The sequence below is a fragment of the Sinocyclocheilus grahami genome, unplaced genomic scaffold, assembly GCF_001515645.1.
Source record: "Sinocyclocheilus grahami isolate Dianchi unplaced genomic scaffold, SAMN03320097.WGS_v1.1 scaffold25.1, whole genome shotgun sequence".
NCBI lineage: Eukaryota > Metazoa > Chordata > Actinopteri > Cypriniformes > Cyprinidae > Sinocyclocheilus > Sinocyclocheilus grahami.
The window spans coordinates 37,870-59,277 of record NW_015505204.1 but is presented as its reverse complement, the minus strand read 5'-3'; the positions used below and the strand labels follow the sequence as shown (position 1 = coordinate 59,277).

The 21,408-nt window shown below is 37.4% G+C and overlaps 2 pseudogenes; both read right to left on the bottom strand.

Annotated features, from left to right (window-relative positions):
• Nucleotides 1–1,081, bottom strand: part of LOC107563638 (39S ribosomal protein L45, mitochondrial-like) — a 4,623-nt pseudogene extending 3,542 nt beyond the window's left edge.
• An 815-nt stretch (nt 1,082–1,896) lies between these two features.
• Nucleotides 1,897–20,357, bottom strand: LOC107564787 (puromycin-sensitive aminopeptidase-like; annotated as a pseudogene).
• Between the last annotated feature and the right edge of the window lie 1,051 nt (nt 20,358–21,408).

Here is a 21,408-nt window from a genome sequence, read left to right as displayed (position 1 = left end):
GCAGTCTCAGTTGAATGGCCACTCCTGAAACCTGACTGGTTAGGATCCAGTTTGTTGTTCTGTGAAAGAAACAATGATATCTGGTTGAAAACAACTCTTTCGAGGGTTTTCGCTATGAATGGAAGGAGAGAGACAGAAGTGGTAGGAGGTGGTGGAGGGGGACAGAGGAGAGAATGGAAAGTTTTGAAGAGATTACGTGTGTCTGGAGCGCTGTTGATCTTATTAGCATGTAATTGTTGTTCAGTTAGGTACACTGTAAGAAAAAATATGTGGAAAAACTGAAAAAGTACTAGTCATTTTCTGCCAGGATGTTATCCATTAAGTTGTAACCTGTAACCTTAAAACACAAAATGCAATGTGGAATTTAAAACACAGGTAAAACGCCTGTAAACAATAAATACGTATTGTCCCTTCATATAAACAGTACATTGTGTCCTATTTTTATAGACTTTTGTGTAGCACACTAATTAACTAGTACACTGCTTAAAACTATAATTGTTCAGAATGTACCGTTTTACTAGTTAATAATACATAAAATGTGTAACTGTTCAATAATTAAATGTTGTAAAAAATCTGATCATAAAGATGTGCTACTTATGTTAATTTTACAAATTAAAATATTTTTTGTTTATAATATTTGTTACGAACAAATAACATTTTAAAAATACTGTTCGCTGAGATTTGAGTAATATCGTTGTGTATTCCACATAAAAAAATGCTGTTTTGTGTAATGGTTATGCAATGACGTCATTTAGCAACTTTTAGCAACAAATCATTCTGCCTTTAGCAACTTCCACTGAAAATTAGTTGGCAACACTGCACCACATGGTGTGTGTGTGTGTGTGTGTATGTTGGAACAAAACTCTGCAGGGCTCCGGCCCTCCAGGAATTGAGTTTGACACCCCTGCCGTACACCGTACAGCATCTGACCCCTTCACACTGTCGCGTGTTGTATTTCAGTCCGCGGGATTCACTCTCCACATTGGAATGACTGACATAGTGATAACCATAGCAAGAAACGGGACCAAAATATACAGTATGTCAAAGTAGAAGTAGAGCACCCTCAGTGATTTGATTCTGAAACCGGGCCTGGCTGGATTAAAGTTTTTATGAATCATTTTATATTCTCAAACAATTTACAGCTGATAAAATATTTCATACCTGAGCATATCTTAAAAAAACATATTCACTAAAGGAATTTACCATTTTATTCGATTATATTATTTCCCATGACAATTGTAAAATGTTCAATTGAATTCCAGTTTTCCACACGACAACATTCGATAAGCTACCAGCAAATGTGTTAAAGCTGGAATACAGATTAATTACTTGTCTTTTTAATTAGCTTTATAAATGCAAGCAATCCATTGCACAATGTTTCTCTCTTGCATCAGATGTGATTGCTTATTGCCTAGTTTCTATGTCTTCTCCGGCAATAATGCAATGAAAATCTTGTGAAATCAGACTCTGACACTATCATTGCTGTTTGAAGTCTGCTGTTCAAATTCAGTCATCGTATGCACACCTCAGGCAGGCCGCATGTTGCGCAGTAAACACAAGCTCCCGACAGAAAATCTGTGCACGCATAAGTAAACTTTCATCGTTATATCTGTGCTTCCAAAACTGAGCATCTGTGATGCTGATAAAACCAAAGTCCTCGTCTTTCCTCCCACTGTACCTGCTGCACATGATTTAAATCATTATTTGCATGTATATTCATAAGTGATGTGTTTTTGAAACACTCATTTGAACGGTGTGAACCTCTGTGGCATAGTCTACATTTAAAGGATACATGTGTATAGTTTACAAAATGCACACAAATATAAGAGTTTGAGGAGTCATACCTTACATGCACAAAACCAACACTGCATTCCTACAATGCAGTTGTGCCCATTGTTTCGCTTTTTTCTCATCTTCTTTAATGAACATCAATCATATTTTTAAACAAAAGCACATTTCAGGGAAAGATTTAGACCGAATCTGATGATCAAGAACTCTCCGTTGGGCCCCATATCTGATATTAAATTCTCTGTTGGTTTGATGTTCAACATTGCTAATATGAGCCCATTGCATCTCGGCTTGGCAGCGAAGAATCCTTTCCCAATTTAAGGCCTCTGAGTTCGAAACCAGGCAGAATCATGATTTTTTGGGGGGGCCCAAACTAGAGTCTCAAACGCTATTTTTGATTTCAACAACAGCAAAATAATCATTCAGTACATCTTATAAAAGGTTTAACAGCTTTGCATTATCATGGCCGATGCTAATGACTCTGATGTCTTTCGGTGTAATTTATCATTCATTTCTTTCGCAGGTTCTGGAGGTATAAACCACTGGAGGTGCCGCACGTACAGGAGACAAGGGCAAAGATCAGAGATAATACGTATGTATAATATATAATCACATTTCAGATTAATTGAAGGTCTCAGAACTAATGCTCGCCGTTTAAAATATACACACAGTACCATGCTTATGCGTCTTCAGTCCTAACCGTTACTAACGATGGGATTCAGAGCCGTTACCACAGAGTCTGTTCAGTCAGCAGTGCATCCCAACCTTTAACCCCCATTCTGCCCAGTCACGCCGCAGAGGATTATGGGTAAAATGTGTATACAGCCATTACTAATAAACCAGGAGGTGATCGTCATTGGTACAGGACAAAAGAAAACACAAACAAATTTAAAATTGAGCATATCCAACAGCATGCTTGCTTTTTTCAATCTGTGAATGTAAGGAAAGAGAGATGATTGTGTAATAATACCGCTGTAAGAGAGGAGTGCCATGCATTACCAGCTCATAAAATAACATGGAGAATCTCTTGCGTTTCAGTCACAGCTCTGCTCGAGTGCACTTGCGCCTCCCACTGGCAGAATGGGGTACTACGTGAATCACAGTCTCACAGTTTCCTAGTCTCACTTCTCTTTATCGACTCTTGGGTATTTCTTAAAATGGAGTTGCAGTTTTGTAATCGTTTCCTTTTTCGCTGAAGATAGCCAGATGATGCTCATTTTGGAGTGAGTGAGCAGGTCAGGGAGGGGGTCAGAGGTCAGACGGGGGGCGCTTTCCGCTGCAGCAGGTACTGGTGGATGTCTTCTGCGTCTCTCTTGAGCCAGGCAGCGTTCAGGAGAATGTTCTCGCAGCACTGCTGTACCGTGCGCTCGGCCGCTGGCGCGTGATGACTTTCAAAGAAACTCTGAAAACAGAAAAACCACCAACATTCCTGTTAAGAACGGCAACCTGTGGTGGTTATCAGTCTCTTTTCAAACTCATGCATTTGTATCACAGTACAACTATTGTTTCATCATTGAAAACCAAACAAACATATTTCAGGTTTTGTTCGAAATGTTTGCTTGAATTATTATTATTTTTGTTAAATGCAGTAAAAACGGTGATATTGTGAAATATTAATATCATTCAAAATGACATTTAAAATGACCATTTTTATTTGAATATATTTTAAAATGCTATTTATTTCCGCGAATCTGCAGATTCTTTGATGGATAGAAAGTTCAAAAGAACAGAAATTATTTGAAATAGAACAAAAATAGATAAAAAAAAAAAAAACTGATAGTTCACCTTCAGTAGCTGGTCCCCATTGACTTCCATAGTTTTTTTCTTTCTTTCTCCATACTATGGAAGTCAATGGGGACCAGCAACTGAAGGTGAACTATCCCTTTAACATTATAAATGTGTTTATGGTCACTTTGATAAATTTAATGTATCCTTGGTCAATAATTTCTTTTAAAACCTCAAACTTTTGAATGGAAGTGTATATTAATTAGCCAAAAAAAAAAAATAGAATGATTCACTAATTAATTTTTAAGATTTGTTAACTGGTTCCACTTATTCTCACACACACACACACACAATTTGCTTATAACCTTATGGTTTTACAAGCAAGTTCTATTCTGCCCAAGTGCAGTATCTAGTCTACATAATATTTTAGCGCAGAAAATAACTAGAAAATGTATATTATACAACATTGTCTGTCTAAAATGGCTTTGTAAGTGGCAATGCTCACCTTAACTTCAGCAGCCATTTTATCTATTGCAAACCCATCCACTGTCAGCTGCAGTGAAGAAACAAAATGAACAACGCATCCAAACTGCATACATACGTGTATATTCATGATTCACAATCAATAAATTCGGTCTGCTACTGTATTTCCCATCTTAATTGTTTATTGCACTTGTTTCACCTTGATGAGTCTTGATATGAGGAAGCCGCCCTGGTAACGGTTATGAAGTTCTTCCCAGTTGTCCTTAACAAATTTCCATGCAGCTTTGCGCCCCTGTTTGCTGCTTCCAGCTACGCCCCCGATTACAGACACTGTGTCCTGGGGACGAACCTCCTCCTAAAAATACCACAGCCACACTCAGCGTCACTGTTCACACTTCTGGAAGTTTTTTAATTCCCACATACTCGGATTAGAGCTCAGAGAATGAGCGTGTCAGATAAGATTTCTAGTGAGAATGTTCATTCAAAGATGAGAGATGAAAATGGTGCTTTATTGATCTCCTGAGGAAAAGTGATGCTTTGCAGCTTTAAACATTAATCACAGGGACAGAAATAATACCGGTCCTTTAAAACATATAATAATAGATGAATCCAACAATATTATAGATACATTACAATATATTTCATATATCTATACACACATACATATATTTATCTAAAAAAATTTATATCTTTCTTTTTTGGTGTAAAATATGATCGGGACATATAATTGACGGGTTTGGCACAATTCACCCTAAAAGACTTGACAGTTTCTTGCCGTTCCCTTTATCCATTCAAACATTTCACACTCTCACAAAGTGCGTTTCTGGTGCTTTAAAAGATTCCACAGTCTGACCTATTTTCTACAGTAAGTGTGTGTGTGTACTTGCGTACCGACAGGGCAAAGTTAAGCACTCTCTGGATGAGGTCCGGGGCGGGAATGGCTCCCAGCACTCTCTCGATGCGGTTCTTCTCCTCCTGCATGTCTGCCTGCTTATGAAGCTGAACACAGAACATGAGAGATGCATTTTATTTATCTGCACCTTCAAGGCGGTCGCTGTGTAATGTTCAGACACGTGGTAATTGTCACCTTGAGCATGGTGTCAAGCGTTGTGCTGTCTCCGTGCTTCAGAACCGTTAGATACACCTAAAGGGAATGCAGAAACACCTACGTTTACAGGGACATGTTGAGCCAGTACTAATAAACACTACAGGAACACCATTTACAAAATCAGCTGATAAACATGTCCGGTAAAACTTTATTTTAAGGTGTCCTTGTTACACATGTTATATGTACTTACTATTATAATAACAATTAAGTATGCATAGTTACATGCAAGTAACCCTAAGCCAAAGCCTAATCCTAACCATATAGTAAGTACATGTAGTTAAACAAATATAATAACTGTTCGATACTGTTATTCCAGCACTAGCGTCCTCACAGCTGACATGTTCACCTGTTGCAGTTTATCCATGTCTGCGCAAAATAAACACTAAGACGGTCAACACACACCATCTGAAAAACGCTTATTTTTTTATCACCAAAATGTCAGTTGTCCAAATTTTGGTGCATCACTGGTACACTGATGCAAATGTGTCTGTATTATAAGCAGAAATGCGAGACGACTCACTGGACTCCTGAGGTCTGCAGGCAGGATCTGTTTACCCTCCACATGTTCTCTGAATCTCCGCCGGGCCTCCTCCAGAGTGCCCTTATGCCCCGCTTTACCCAGCTTCCCCAGTACCAGACCCCGCAGCAAGGCATCCAAATGCCCTGAACGAGAGACAGGGGAGAAGAGCAGCCACGTCATTTGAGTGTCTCATGACAAATGAACGACAACTAATCAAGCACAAACTGTTTACTGAAATACTGTGTCAAATTAGGAATACTATGGTGAAGAAATTTTCACACTGATTATTGTTTGTAATACTTTGAAATACAACGCTGACATCACTGATTACAATGGATATTATACAATATAAGATATTTGTCAATTACTCTCAGGATCTGTAGCGCTTATTATCTTTAACATTAGATTTTTACATCTTTCACTGTCTTTGAACAAAATTAATGCTTGAAAATGTTGCGTTTATTATTATTCTTAATGAAAAACACAACATTAAAACAGTACAATGACAAACTTGCTTATACTAAACATTTACAGTACTAAGGCTTTCAATAATAAAAACAAAAAGACAGGTGACATGTAACAAAAATATATTTAATGTGGCCACAAATTAAGATTTCATTCCTACAACTTCATTGTTATTAAATCATGGTGACATTGTACTGAATGAATTACTACAAAATGGGCACAAATTATTTCAAACGTGGGAACGAATTCTAATTTCGTTGCAACTATATATATATATATATTTCTGCATGCCATGTTAAAATTTGTAGCCTAAAAAAGGGCTTAGTGAAAGACCAATACTAAAACCCCCAAACAGACAAGCCCCCCCTTTATAATTAGCCAAATTTTAAAATTTAAAAAAAAAAAAAAATACATTTAAGGGTTAGTTCACCCAAAAATACAAATTCAGTCATCATTCTGTCTCAGCCTCAAGTTGTTCCAAACCCGTATGAGTTTCTTTCTTCTACTGAACATACAAGATATGTGGGTAAGCAAACAGTTGCTGGTCCCAATTAACTTCCATAGTATGGAAAAAAAAAATACTATTGAAATCAATGGGGGCCAGCAGAAGAAAGAAACTCATAGTTTTGGAACTTGAGGGAGTAAATGATAGAATTTACATTTTCAAGTAAACTATCCCTTTAATTAGATTTTTTTTTGTCCTATATAAATAATATTTAATTATTATTAAAAAAAATTACAGAAATGTTCCAATAGATATTACAAATAACAACATCCTCTACACCTTTGTTTCAGCAAAATGCCCACTTAACATTTCTCAGTATCCATACAGGTTTGCTAACAAAGTTTTAGTTTTGTTGGAGTCTTGAAAGAACCTGACTTCCACAAGACTGTGTAACTTGACACTTCACTCAAGTCTTAACCATCAATACTTGAGACTTGACTCAAGATGGAGATCTAAGCCTCTACTCTGACTTGCAAAACACTGATTCAGACGCATGTGTGGCGTCTCACCAGGGAGAAGAGGTCGTTTTGCAGACCCAGGCGGTCCACAGGCAGCAGTGTGAGGTCTCGGATACCAGGCAACAAACTTTCCAGCATGGCTGAGCTGTACTGGATCCTGTAGAATCCCACGGTACCGGGATTAATCTGCATATGGAAGAATATGCACGTTTTTATAAATGCACAAGACCGATCGTCAAACTTTGATGTCATTTCAATCTTCAGAGTTCATTGATATTTCAATTATAAATAGCCTTTTCCATGAAATGCATAAAACACAGCAATCTGACCTTGATCCAATGGTCAGGTGCAATGTTGGTGACGTTAACTGTGGTTTCAGGCTGGTCCAGCAGAACCTTCATCTTGGTGCAGCTCGGGTCCTCACTGGTGCAGATGCTGATGGGAACCATCCAATTGGGGCAGTTCTCATCTAGCACATAAAAACAGATATTAGAGAAAAACAAATAAACAAATAGTTAAAGTCAGCAGATCCAGTAGTTTAACTGCTCTTTTTTGCATGTACCATTACGTGGTCCGCTAGCACAGAACTTCTTCTGAGAGATTTTCAGCACACGGTCACTGCCATGCTGGAGGGAAAAAAAACAATTATTTCAGCTCTGATTAAATCTGGTATTGTCAAGACAACAGTTGTTATTACCAGGCGCTCCCATAGTCCATCTCAGCAAGACTTCTTAATACCCTGAGGGGTATTTAAATTATATTTGAAACTTTACACCGTGTCCTAACTACACGTGACGCGACAAGATTCCAGCGACAAAAAATTTGGGATTCCACGCCAGACATGACGCGACAGAATCAATCAAATATCACAGCCAATCAGAAGCGTGTGTGGGCGGAGCCTCTCTGGAAGCGCACTGCACTCGCAACGAAATGGATACGTTTTTAATCTAATTCATAAATATTAAAGCTTTTTAACATCAAATGTACTGAGTGACTGATACCATCTTTGTTATGGAATACACTCGTTGGTTCTCAGTGAGTTCACGGTTTTAACGGACATATTTGATTAATTTATTTTCAAGATCTGAGGTAAACTCTGTTGTTGCTTTCAGTATGGCTATAAGGTCACACAAAATTATATTTAAACTCATATTAGATCATGTTTATGACAATGGGTTTGTAAATGTTACCTGCTCTTGATCCACTACTATAATAGGGAAGCCCATTTGTTTGGTCCAGGAATTCATCACTGCAGCAATAGGCTTCCCACTTGCTTGCTCCAAACACTCCCAAAGATCCTCTGGGACAGACAAAGAGAGATGTTACACCCTTTATTTCTGACTACACAACAATTAACAAAGCATAATAACAACACTGGTGCATGACCACACACCCACACCCACACCCACAACACTCCCACCACATACTATGTCGTGTCAGAATTACAATGTAACACACTATGTAATTACTACAGCTGTAATCCCTGTTGTTTGGATCGGATTGTGGCTGTATGCTGAATCATTTCGTCATGGAGACATTTTCCTACATACACTGAGCACAAGTGAAAATGAATGTTTATTTTTATTTATTTTTTACATTTTATATTAAAAAAGATGAAATCACTGCACTCTACAAATGCTGAGTGTGTAGATCCATAAAATTATAATTAATTAACAAAATGATCTGGACTTAAAATATATTTTTTACAATTGTGCTGAGTTCCAGGATATGTTCTAATTTATAAAGTATAATAAGTATAATTTCTAAAAATGTATTAAAATGTTTTGAACATTGAAAATAACACAGATACACAGGTCACTCTGTCTAAAACACACTGCAAGCTAGGACTGTCACAATTATCCATTTAGACTGATGAGCAACTGTCATAAAAATAATTGTGATTTACAAAATTGAGTTTTGTTCATGTCAAACACAGCCTAAGCCTATAACACACAGACTTTAAGAACTCTTTTATTCATATCTAATGTTGCAATGAAATGGAAGTAGGGATAGATGTTTTCTTCCGTAATGTAATGCACATCCGAGTGTAACAGATTATTGAAAAAGAAAAAAGTAGGATGGTGACTTGGGTATATGTATTACATCAAACAACTTTTGTTTGTTTTTTTAATGCCGCCTTATTAAAATTAAAAAACTATAAGATATCTAAAAATTCTACAACAAAATTTGGATTGAAGCTTAAACACTGTAATAAGGAGGCTCACAAGGTCATTAGGCTGTTTAAATCACCAAGATAAAAATTATTAGAGGGTCAAAGCTTAATCTACACAAACACTGCCACGATAACTTACCAGTAGATGCATTTTTGTGCTGAAACTTCAAAAGGTAAGCATTCATTCCCTTTCTGAACTCCTAAAAGAAAGATAATTTCAATCATTTCAAGATCAATTCAAAACCAAAACTGTAAAGAACTGTAAATGAATCTAGAAGTCAGTATTAACAAGGGCTGGTCATCTATCAGATTCCAAATGCCAGAACATCATAGACTCCAGCACAATGGACAGATGAGCAACATGTCTTTCCAGACATACTCCTGGGGGACCCACATCGACCACCTGTCTGACAGATTTACACTGTGAATGTCTCTCTGCAGCTGGCTGAACGTGACCTCTCACCTCATCGCCAATGTAGTTATGCAGCATGCGAATGACAGAGGCCCCTTTGCTGTATGATATGGCATCAAATATTTCATCCACTTCTGAAGGGTGTCCGACATCAACCTACGATTTAAAACACACGCGCTCTGAAACATGACTCAGAGATCAATATTTCATCAGGCTAAATCTGGGTCTGGAATTTAAATGCTGTAAGTGATATGGCCGAGTAAACAAACAGACTGACAAACAAAGTGCAAATCAAAACTTCCTGCTATCCACACAAACACTTAAAAGCAACAAACACCAGAGACACACACTGTGAGATCGGGGGTAATGAGAGAGATGCACTCATCTGTTGCAGACCTCAATAGGGTGGCTGTTATCTAACGCATCCAGGTCCAGAGCTCTAGTGTAGTCCGCAGATACAAACTGGGTCCAGATGTCGTACTCAGGGAAACAGTGGTCCACACAAAGGTACTCGATCCAAGATGCAAAACCTTCATTAAGCCACAAATGAGTCCACCATTCCTGCAGCAACAGACATTTTCTCAGCACCCTGAATAACACAGTTACATTCAAATACCACTGTGACCTACAAAAACTATATGTGGCGTACCTACCACACTGGACATCTGAACACTCACCATGGTAACCAGGTTCCCAAACCACTGATGTGCCAGCTCGTGGCCGACTACCAGGGCGACCCACTGCCGGGACGATGCACACGAGTTCTTTGGGTCAATCAGCAGAGCAGTCTCCCTGAGAGGGGATGAACACAAGATGTAAAAAAAAAAAAGGCAATAAAAAAAATGCATAAGAACAGAGCGCAGAACATAATGTGGTTCATATTGTTCAGGTATGACTGGGGATTAACATGCTACCAAGATAGATTAAATATTAATGAGGTTCTCCTGAATGGCTGCTTTAAAAAAGCACAAGGTTCTGGGTTTCCATGTTGATTGATCAACTCTTAAGTTTGCTATTTAATCATTTAATTTAAAAATCACCTGTAAGTAACAAGGCCCCAGTTTTCCATGGCACCTACAGGACGCAAGAGCACCAAAGGTTAAAACTGAATATAACAATGTCTATGAGATGTTTAATATTTAAAGAAAATGACACTAACCAGCAGCAAAATCAGCAATAGCAATTAGATCAATTTTAGGCAACGGATAAGGAACACTGAAATAATCTTTGTAGAATGGAAGGGTCTTTGTAGCAACCTGAAGAAAGTAAAAAAAAAAGAAGAAAAGTTTTTCACTTTCACAATGAAAGTGTTATTATAACCACAGCTAGTATTTTTTTTTATACTATACATTATAATGTTGTGATGTTTAAATTCCCATGTAGCATTCAAAACGATTTATTTTTTAGCTTTAATTTTAATATAAAATGTATCAATTATCGTCCAAAAATTATAATTGTCAGCTTATGGTATAAACATCATAATGTTAATAAAAGAATAATAATGTTTTAAATATATACACTACAGATTAAAAGTTTGGGGTCAGTAAAGTCTCTTATGCTCACCAATGCTGATTTACTTTATCAAAAATACAGTAAAACACTGCGAAATATTGTTACAATTTAAAATAAGTTTTCTATTATCAATGTTAATACTCTTTTGAAAAAACAATAAATTTTGTCAGGATTCTTTGAAGAATAGAAAGTACAAAACAACAGCATTTATTTAAAAAAGAAATGATTTTTAACAACGTTAAACTCTTTACGTTCATTTTTTGGATCAATTTAATGCATCCCTGCTGAAATTTTTTTTTACACTTTCTTAAAAAAACTAAAACTAAAATATTGTACTGACCCCAAACTTTTGAATAGTAGTGTATATTTTGAATTTTAATCAGATGTTTTGAAATAAAACATTAAAAATATAAATTTGAAAAATATTATTAGGTCTGTACAAAAAGCAGCTTTCATGTGGTTTTGCTGTTTGGACTCCAAATATCTAAACCAATTTAAATTTTATATGCCAAAAAATGCACACTCACAAACTGAGAGAGCAGTTCTCATACCTCCAGTGCAAATTTCCCTTGCTCTGCCTTTCCGACAGGTGTGTACACACGGACCGTCACACCATCTGATGACTGACTCTCCACAAAGTCATACTCGCCAATGACAAACGCCACCAGGTAGGTGGACATGATGGGTGTAGTGGCAAACTTCACCTCCACCAGACTGTGATCCTCTGGATATGGCTTTCGATCAACAACATTCTGCACAGAAATAGGAAAGTCAGGTTCAATTAGCAGCTTTTTTTGGCCACAGTGTGGAAGGGGCAGTTTGACTGACATGTAAATAAACTGTGGTTGTTCACTTTACATGTAAATTGACGAAACCACAAAAACAAATAACTTCCTAAGAATGATAAAAACCAGTAGTAGACGTTATTAAAGCAATACAGTGGTACAAAATTCATTTTCAAAAGAGAGAAGGGATGCGACTGGTACACGTCACAGGTCAAAACTTGTGTGCCGTAAGTGTCATGACTCAGAGAATGTACATCGGCTAGGAGAGGCACAACGCCTCTGGGCCTGTGTTAGATTAAAGCACACGTCTGACAGTAATGTGAATCAAGTCATTTAGGGACGTTTGTTTCCAGAGGGAAAGAAAAAAAATTGACACATACCATATTTGACAAGGCTATTCTGTCCTTTGGGACGATAAGGGTGATGTCAAAAGTGGCTTTGATAGCGGGTTCGTCCCAGCAAGGGAAAGCTCGACGTGCGTCCGTGGCCTGGAGGTGAGAGACAGCGAGATGGGAAGAGAGGATTCAGGGTTAGCGCGAGTTGCAGTGATTTATACATGTGCAGGATATTTGCATGGCATCAAAAACCACAGATGCACAAAAGCACTCTATTCTGATTTTTTCTTATGGCCCAGTCAGGTCAGCAGTTTGGATTTTTATTTTCACTGGCCCAGTGACAAAATAATTTGTTGTATTTTTACGCAGTGCATTTCTTATTTTTGTTTCATTCTTCATTAAATTCACAAAACATTTTGGTTGCCAGTTTTTTTCTTCATTTTTTTTTTCAAAAGAAAGTGAAACAAGCTGGAAAATATATAGCGGTTATATAACTCCATAAATAAAACACACTTTTGCTAGTAAACACTAGGCCTAAAACCAAAACATTGCCCTGCCAACATTTTCACTGGCCCAGTGTTAAAAGAAGGTACATTTTTATTTATAGCAATTTTTTTATTATTATTCGTTACAATTTCACAAAACATTTTGGTTAGGTTTTTCTTAAATCAAACACACCTTTGCTGGAAAACAATGGCAAAAACATTATTAATTACTTGCCCTGCCAACATTTTTACTGGCCCAGTGACAATTTTTTTTTATATTATTATTTTTAAACATGTATTTTAATCTTATTAACTGTGTAGGGCAAGCAAGCTACTGCCAAACCAACAGGGGCAGGTTTATGCAGGAAGCACAGCTTTTCCAAATGTAAACATCTAAAATGAATAAATAATAATAATGAATAATATTTTTTCACAAATTCTGTGTAGTGTATTTTCTGGTAATCAAATGAACATGCAGAAAATTCGTATTTAAATAAGTCTTTTTGCAGTTTAACATTCACAGACAGTCTATATATATGTACTGACTTGTTTTTTATTTATTCATCAAAAATAAGACACATTCTATGAAATTCCACGTTATACAGTAAATTCAGTTTTTATGCCTGGATTCTGCGATTCCATCCATGTTTTCTGCATCGTGGAAATCATAGGACCCTACTAATGTAGCAAACGAATATGATGAGCTCATTGTGAGAGTAAAAGACGGGGACATTGTTGTTTATTTACTTTATAGTATTGAGTCTCTCCAACTAGGTGACAACGTAGCGTTAAATCACCATTCAACAGACTCAAGCCACCACCACACTGCCGTCTATTGGACTGCAGAAAGATACTAACTTTTCAATCTGCTACATTACTGACAAACTATGCTGACACCGTATCTGCGCCGCAACAGGACGCGACAAAGCAACCGTTGAAAATCATTTGAACTATGTCAGCACGTCATAAATAGAACGAGGCATCAGTTTACTGCATCCAGTGTAGACAACATCACTGATAATAATGGGTTCTATTCTACACCGGACGCGAGCGGTGCGGCCCAACAAAATACAATAGAATTCTATTGTATTTTGTCGCGCCGCGCGATGTGACCGATGTGATGAGCATGAGGTCTGGGCCGCGGCATGGCCGGTATAAACACCAGCATTGACTGAGTGGCTGCGATCAGCTCCGATGGCTGTGGAGCCGTAATGCGCCGCAGATGCGTGCCGTGATGCACAGATCAGCTCTAACGTCACTGAATCTGCTGTTAAAAATCAACCATCCATTCATCATATCATCATGCAAAACTAAGAATTAGAATCATTGAATCATCTTTTTTAGAAAATGTGCAATAACTGATTACTTAACACACATAAGACTGACTATAAAAAGTATTTTTTTGCAATTTCTATGTTAGTCAGCTAGATAACATTACCAGGCTTGCAGACAAATAAATCAGCAAAATGTACAACAACAGTGTAGATTACATCACCGAAAACCAAACATTTAGGCTTGGCCAGGCATAAAAACGGATGTACAAGATCAATGCATGTACATTTTTCAGTGGCAACGCAGCACTAAACCGAAAGGGCCAATTACTTCTCCATCAACACTCAAACTGGCCCCGAGCCAGCAGGAACATCCTTATCATTGAGCCCTGATTTAAGTTAAATTCAACCAAAGCTCAAGTTAAGAGGCTAAACTTTCAGTTAATAGTCCCGCCCACATTAAAATCTATCAAGTACAAATATAATAAGCTGGAGTATCTAAATTACTTTAATGGATTTGTAATGTAAGCATCATAGTGGAACACACAAATATATTAAAATGGTACAATACGCATGTTATCAAAGGCCAAGCAACACATTATGTAAGGGGTTTAATTCTACTACGTTTTTACTTCTCCATTATCAGCTCCTGTATAATAAATTGCTTGTTTTTCCTCATTTGCAAGTATAAAAGCATATGATGAAATGATTATGTGAATTCGTCTTTGTCGAGAGAAACGGTCAAGATCTCAGAGGAAAACGAATGACTGAGCAGGAAGAGCGAGAGGGGGGTATGACAAATGACAGGGCTAAAGCAAACAGTGGCAGAGAAAGCGAACGAGCAAAGAAATGAATGAATCAAGTACTCTGATATGAATTTACCTCAAACTGTGTGACGGCAGCATAGCGGTTTTCTCCCGAAGGGGTCATGTATTTACTCCTATAGAAGCCTTTCATTTTGTCGTTGAGCTCTCCAACAAAGTCTATTTTCAATGATCCTGACCCTGAGAAACAAGAAGCCCATGATTAAAAAAAACAAAAGGCACATAAAACAGAAGGACAGAGCAAGGAAGGCCCATTCATCTTTTAACAGGAAGCTGTTCAAGCCACCTCAATGCGACAATAAACTAGGGCTGTGCGATATTGAAGAAAAATGCGATATGCGATACCATGTTAAAAAATACGATATTCGATATGCGATACGATATTGCTTAAAGTGTGTAAAATCAATTTCAATTATATTTTTACATATTTAAAAATTATATAACCAATTTGTTTCACATTCTTTCTTGGAAAAGAAAGAATCACTACAACTTCTGAAAGTGACCAGCAGTGTTTTAGCATTACATAAAAAGTAATGTCACAAATCCTTTTAACATCAGTGTGAACATACAAACAAAAAAAATGACATTAAATTTATATCATTGTAACTTTGCTTTCCATACACTTTAAGTACTTCTTCATATACCACAGCAAAAACTATAGTCTGAGAAAGTTCAAACATGATTAAAGGCAAAAAAAGAAATACACAATTTACAAGCATAGATAATATAAACAGTAGTATTCAGGTACAGAAATTTAATAATTAAGTGTAAAATCACACTGCATAGTGTTCACTGTATGAATTAAAATTTAGATTCATCTTTGTTATAGCCGTTTTGTTGTTTTATTAACATTAGTGACATATTCAGCAGCACGTATTTATAGGCTGCTGTCACTTTAAAAGCGACTGCACGGATCGAGTATGATACACATCCGATTTCTTTCTCAGCTGTTTACATTCATTTAAAACATAACCGACTGCGTTTACGAGAATGATCGTTGAGACGGGTACTATTGACATAATTCTGTGTATGTGTCTGTTCAAACATAAGGAGGAGGAGATGCAAAAGCCAAATCAACTCGGTGTTCGTGCGCCGTCTGAAATGCGTCTCTCTCTCTGTCTGTGTGTGCGCGCGCGCTTCAGGTGTGAGTCAGACAGCAAGACGAGACAGCAAAGAGTTGTTTTCTGCAACTTATTGCACTTAACTTTTTTTAACGTCAAGCAATTCTCTGCTATATGCGACAAACTAAAACTTTGACCTTTTGCAAAGTTTTGATTTAAGTAGCCTATTATTAAAATGATTCAGATATCGCACGCCCCTTGCGATATGCATATTGCGATATTTCGATATATCGTGCAGCCCTACAATAAACCCACTATAGCAAATAATTACAGAGATTGTTGAAATGACAGCAGCAGGCTCCTTCCAGGACAGCTTAGGAGGTCTTTACCTTTTTGCAGTATGCTGGGGAAACATAGGGTCACCTTCTCATCCTCGTTCTGATAGTTAAATCCTGTAGCGTTAATTTCTAAATGGACGGGGAGAAAATGAGCACAGTTAATCCTAAAAATAAACCAGACTATAAAGCATTTAATGCCGGTCGAACCAGCAATCAGGCAAAAGTCAAGCAAATACATCAACTAAATGTGGATTACGGTTGGTTTTCAGAGTTTCGCACTCACCTTCCCCCCCTTCAGGCACAAAAGAAGCAGTAATTATGTCTATATCAGCACAGTTCATCACAATCTGGTTTGTTCCTTGTGTAACCTGTCAAGAACAATGACACAGGGATCAGTTTAAACATTTAAATGGGTCTGGTTGTTTCATGATCCCCAGTTTTCAGTGTTTGGTGTGTGGTTTCTTTTCTAGCAACACTTCATTGCCTTTCGCTAGCTGGAAACCTTCCTTTGTTTCATACTGTATCAGATAACAGCCATAAAAGTGGAACAATCTCATGTCACCTACATACAGTAGAGCCAATCACTGCAGGAAAATTCTTCCTGATTCAGTAAAAACTGAACCAGCCTCTTTCTCCGACACAAAAAGAGAAATTAACCTCAAAGTTTAAAATTACATACACTCCCGTTCAAAAGTTTGGGGTCAGTACAATTTAAAAAAAAAAGAAATTAAAACTTTTATTAAGCAAAGATGCATTAAATTGATAAAAAGTGACATTTCGGAGCATTTACAATGTTACAGAAGATTTCTAATTCAAATAAATGTGGTACTTTTGAACTTTTTATTCATCAAAGATGAAAAAAAAAAAAGTATCAGTTTCCAAAATATTAACCAACACGACTGTTTTCACCATTGACTGATAATAACAAGAAATCAGCACATTAAATCAGCATTCTGAAGGGTCATGTGACACTGAAGACTGAAGTAATGATGCTGAAAATTCAGCTTTGCATCACAGGAAAGTTATTACATTTTAAAACGTACTAAAACAGAAAAAAAACATTTAAAATGTTAATAATTTTTCTCAATATTACTGTTAGTACTGTATTTTGATCAAATAAATGCAGCCTTGGTGAGCATAAGAGACTTCTTGTAAAAACACTAAAAAAATCTTTAAAGTTTTTAACACTCTGTGTGTCTTGGGATCACTACTTCAGCCCTTTTTATCTTTGTTCATATCACAGTACATACAATTTCCCGTTTCCTGTTTTGTTGTAGGAAATCTCCAGGAGTACGAGCAAATACGACGCACATGGAAAAAGAAACGCCTGAATCCTCGCGGCTTTGCTGAAGCTCAAGGGCCATCTCCTGCTGCTATGAAATTCTGACGTGTGCATATATAATCAGATTATGAATAAAAAGAACAACAGTTTGCATGGCCTCTTATGTTGCAATAGGCTGTTTAAGACTGCATTTATTGCATAATGCTGAAGTGAAACTTTCCCGGGCCGATCAATAGCTTTCAGGCTCTCCTCTCCTCATGTCCATAAGCTAGTTTTTTCACAGATAAATACATCCCAGAATCAGTAAATCCACTGTTTTAATGATTCCTCAACTGAACTATTATCACACTTCATTTTCAGTGAATTAGATCCCAAATAATGATACACATTGTGCTTAGAGGCTTGAATATGCCAAGGTGAAGCTTTAGAGAGCACATGTGGCTTGTTGATGCAAGAGTACACTCACTGGTCATGTGACAACAGGCAGCCACTAGCAGTAGGCTATTTTAATGGTGTTCATAAATGTAAGCCAAATGACCGTCATGATGTGTATGGCATTGTGGGGGACGTAGTTAATCTCAAGCTCCAATAAGTTTTGGCATCACCACACCATCAACTGCAAGGCGACTTTCATTAGACTGGGGTACAACATGACTTAACATGTAAAGCTGTTGGTCTATAAAAAGGCTCTACAAACAATCTTACGCAGACCGGACCTAAATTTCGTCACATCTGGCCCGCATTGACCTCTGCCATCTTTTCTCTCTGTTTACAGGATCATCCACAGTCATTTACCCAGTAGTAAGTGCTGTGATTGTCCTGATAAGATGCACTGATATAAAATATCAGATAGACATTTATATATACATATATTATAAACACTAATGTTTAGAATGATAAATACTTAGATACAGATATATTTATGTTGCATTTAACGAGTATAAAAGTCGTACCTAACTAACAATTAACTTTTAATGAACCTCATATTTTGAAGATTATATATAAAAGTTCATTATTTTAAAGTCCACATTGCACCTAGTGTTTCCTGGGGCACTACACTGTGATTATAGTAAGCTATAAAGTATCATGTAAACTGTCAGACAGGCTCAGAGTGACTCAGGAGCATGTAGACGGAACTGATTCACCGTCTCAGCCAAATACGTGAAAACTATAACCTGGAAGGCGGTTAAATTACGACATTTATTTGTGTATTTACGTGCTTTATGACAGTAGCTCTGCGGGCTAACGTGGTTAGCAGTGTGGCGCCAGTTAGCACTTTAGCTTGCAGAGCAACAAACTAACTGCTTAATTTTCTTTATTGCGAGAGGCAGACCTCAGAGGTCATCAGGTTTAAGTATTTAACCATAAATAATCACATTCCGACATGCTGGAGTCGTAAATGTGAAAGACTTGGTGGGTAAAGCCGCTGTCTGGTGAACTAGCAGGTAGCTCGTTAGATTAGCAGCAACGACAATATCAGCAGTTATGCAAAGTGAAAAACCAGGCTTAACATGAACATGGCATGACATTGCGGCCCAGACCAGAGGGGGCAGAGGGGCTGCATGGCATCGGGTTCAACATTACCTCCACGGCTGCCTGTTTTGTTGTAGGAAATCTCCAGGAGTACGAGCAAATACGACGCACATGGAAAAAGAACCGCCTGAATCCTCACGGCTTTGCTGAGGCTCAAGGGCCATCTCCTGCTGTTGCCGCTATGAAATTCTGACGTGTGCATATATAATCAGATTATGAATAAAAAGAACAACAGTTTGCATGGCCTCTTATGTTGCAATAGGCTGTTTAAGACTGCATTTATTGCATAATGCTGAAGTGAAACTTTCCCGGGCCGATCAATAGCTTTCAGGCTCTCCTCTCCTCATGTCCATAAGCTAGTTTTTTCACAGATAAATACATCCCAGAATCAGTAAATCCACTGTTTTAATGATTCCTCAACTGAACTATTATCACACTTCATTTTCAGTGAATTAGATCCCAAATAATGATACACATTGTGCTTAGAGGCTTGAATATGCCAAGGTGAAGCTTTAGAGAGCACATGTGGCTTGTTGATGCAAGAGTACACTCACTGGTCATGTGACAACAGGCAGCCACTAGCAGTAGGCTATTTTAATGGTGTTCATAAATGTAAGCCAAATGACGGTCATGATGTGTATGGCATTGTGGGGGACGTAGTTAATCTCAAGCTCCAATAAGTTTTGGCATCACCACACCATCAACTGCAAGGCGACTTTCATTAGACTGGGGTACAACATGACTTAACATGTAAAGCTGTTGGTCTGTAAAAAGGCTCTACAAACAATCTTATGCAGACCGGACCTAAATTTCGTCACATCTGGCCTGCATTGACCTCTACCGTCTTCTGTCTGTTTACAGCATCAACCACAGTAATTTACCCAGTAGTAAATGCTGTGATTGTACTGAAAACACACACTGATAAAAAAGCCATACATATATATCAAACTATATATATATATATATATATATATAGAGAGAGAGAGAGAGAGAGAGAGATAAAGACATATATACATCTGTGTGTGTGTGTTTGTGTGTGTGTATATAAAGATAGCTAGATACAGATAGACAAATATGCTGCATTTAATCAGTATGAAAGATGTATGCAGACTAAATTAACTTTTAATGAACCCCATATTTTGGAGGTTTTATATGGAAACAAATTATCAAGTACTATCATCATATGCAAGTATTACTCTCTCAAGCCAAAGAGGCAGACGCTACCAGAGTTTGAGAGCCTTGCAGGATGCTTTGCCAAGAGATGGCGAGGCAGTGACAGGAACCTCTGGACCATGAGAGGATCTTCTGGGATCACGACAACCAGTACATGGAGCTTTTCCACAAAGTCGGCTGTGACAGGGCAATTTTGGAACTGCTAGACACTAGGCTTGTCATCCCTGCAATATGCTATGGCATTGAGGGAAGTCTTGAACTGTGGCGGGAAGTAGTGCAAATAAAATGTCCATTTCATTTGGATTTGACTTTAATAAATGTGAAGATACTTCTTTATGCTATCTAGGTTTTCTTTAGGATGATGTAACTGAAGTAAATCTGAGAACTACTTCTTAAGAGTAACAGTAGGAATTATTTTATGAGCCTGTTTTATGCTGTAACAAATATTTGTAGTGTATTATGATATGTGGCCTGGAAACAGTGTCCAGATCAGGCAAGTCTTTTGTATGATTCTTTTTAACGCTAACTTTAAATCTAATTAATTTGTATAGTTTGATCAATACTAATTAATAGTTTGATAAAACTATAACTAAGTAATAGTTTGATCTTTCTTTCCTATTTCTGGAATGAGTTAATAATTTTAAAAGGTCAGTGAAATGAAGGCAGTGATTAAATTAAATAAAAATACCTATGCGCTGCAGTTTTCAATGTGTTCGAGTGCAGCCCATGACACGCAGCGCTTCACTCTGAAACATGCAGCGCATTCATTTATTTTCTGGCAAACCACCAAAATAAAAGCAGTTTAATATTTGAATTTGAGCAGAGATGCACCGATCTGTTTTTTTTTTCAGAGTCTGTAAACGACGTTAGAGGCCAGAGACACAAAGAGGAGAAAATTAGCAGGCAGAGCAAGCTCACTGTTCACGATGTGCAAAGTATGAATGTATCTCTGAGGGGAACTGACTGTCTTAAGAAACAGTTTAGATGGTATTTTCCTTTCATCTTGCCTCTGTATAATGCATTTAGTGTTTACAATGCATCACTGCTGTTCCTTAAGTGCCACCTGCTGACAGAGAGTGAATCTGCATTTTCATTCAGCCCATCTGCTGTTTATGTTTTTTGTAGCCTAATTTCACAAAGCTAAAGTCAAACCATTCTGTTTTTGATTCAGG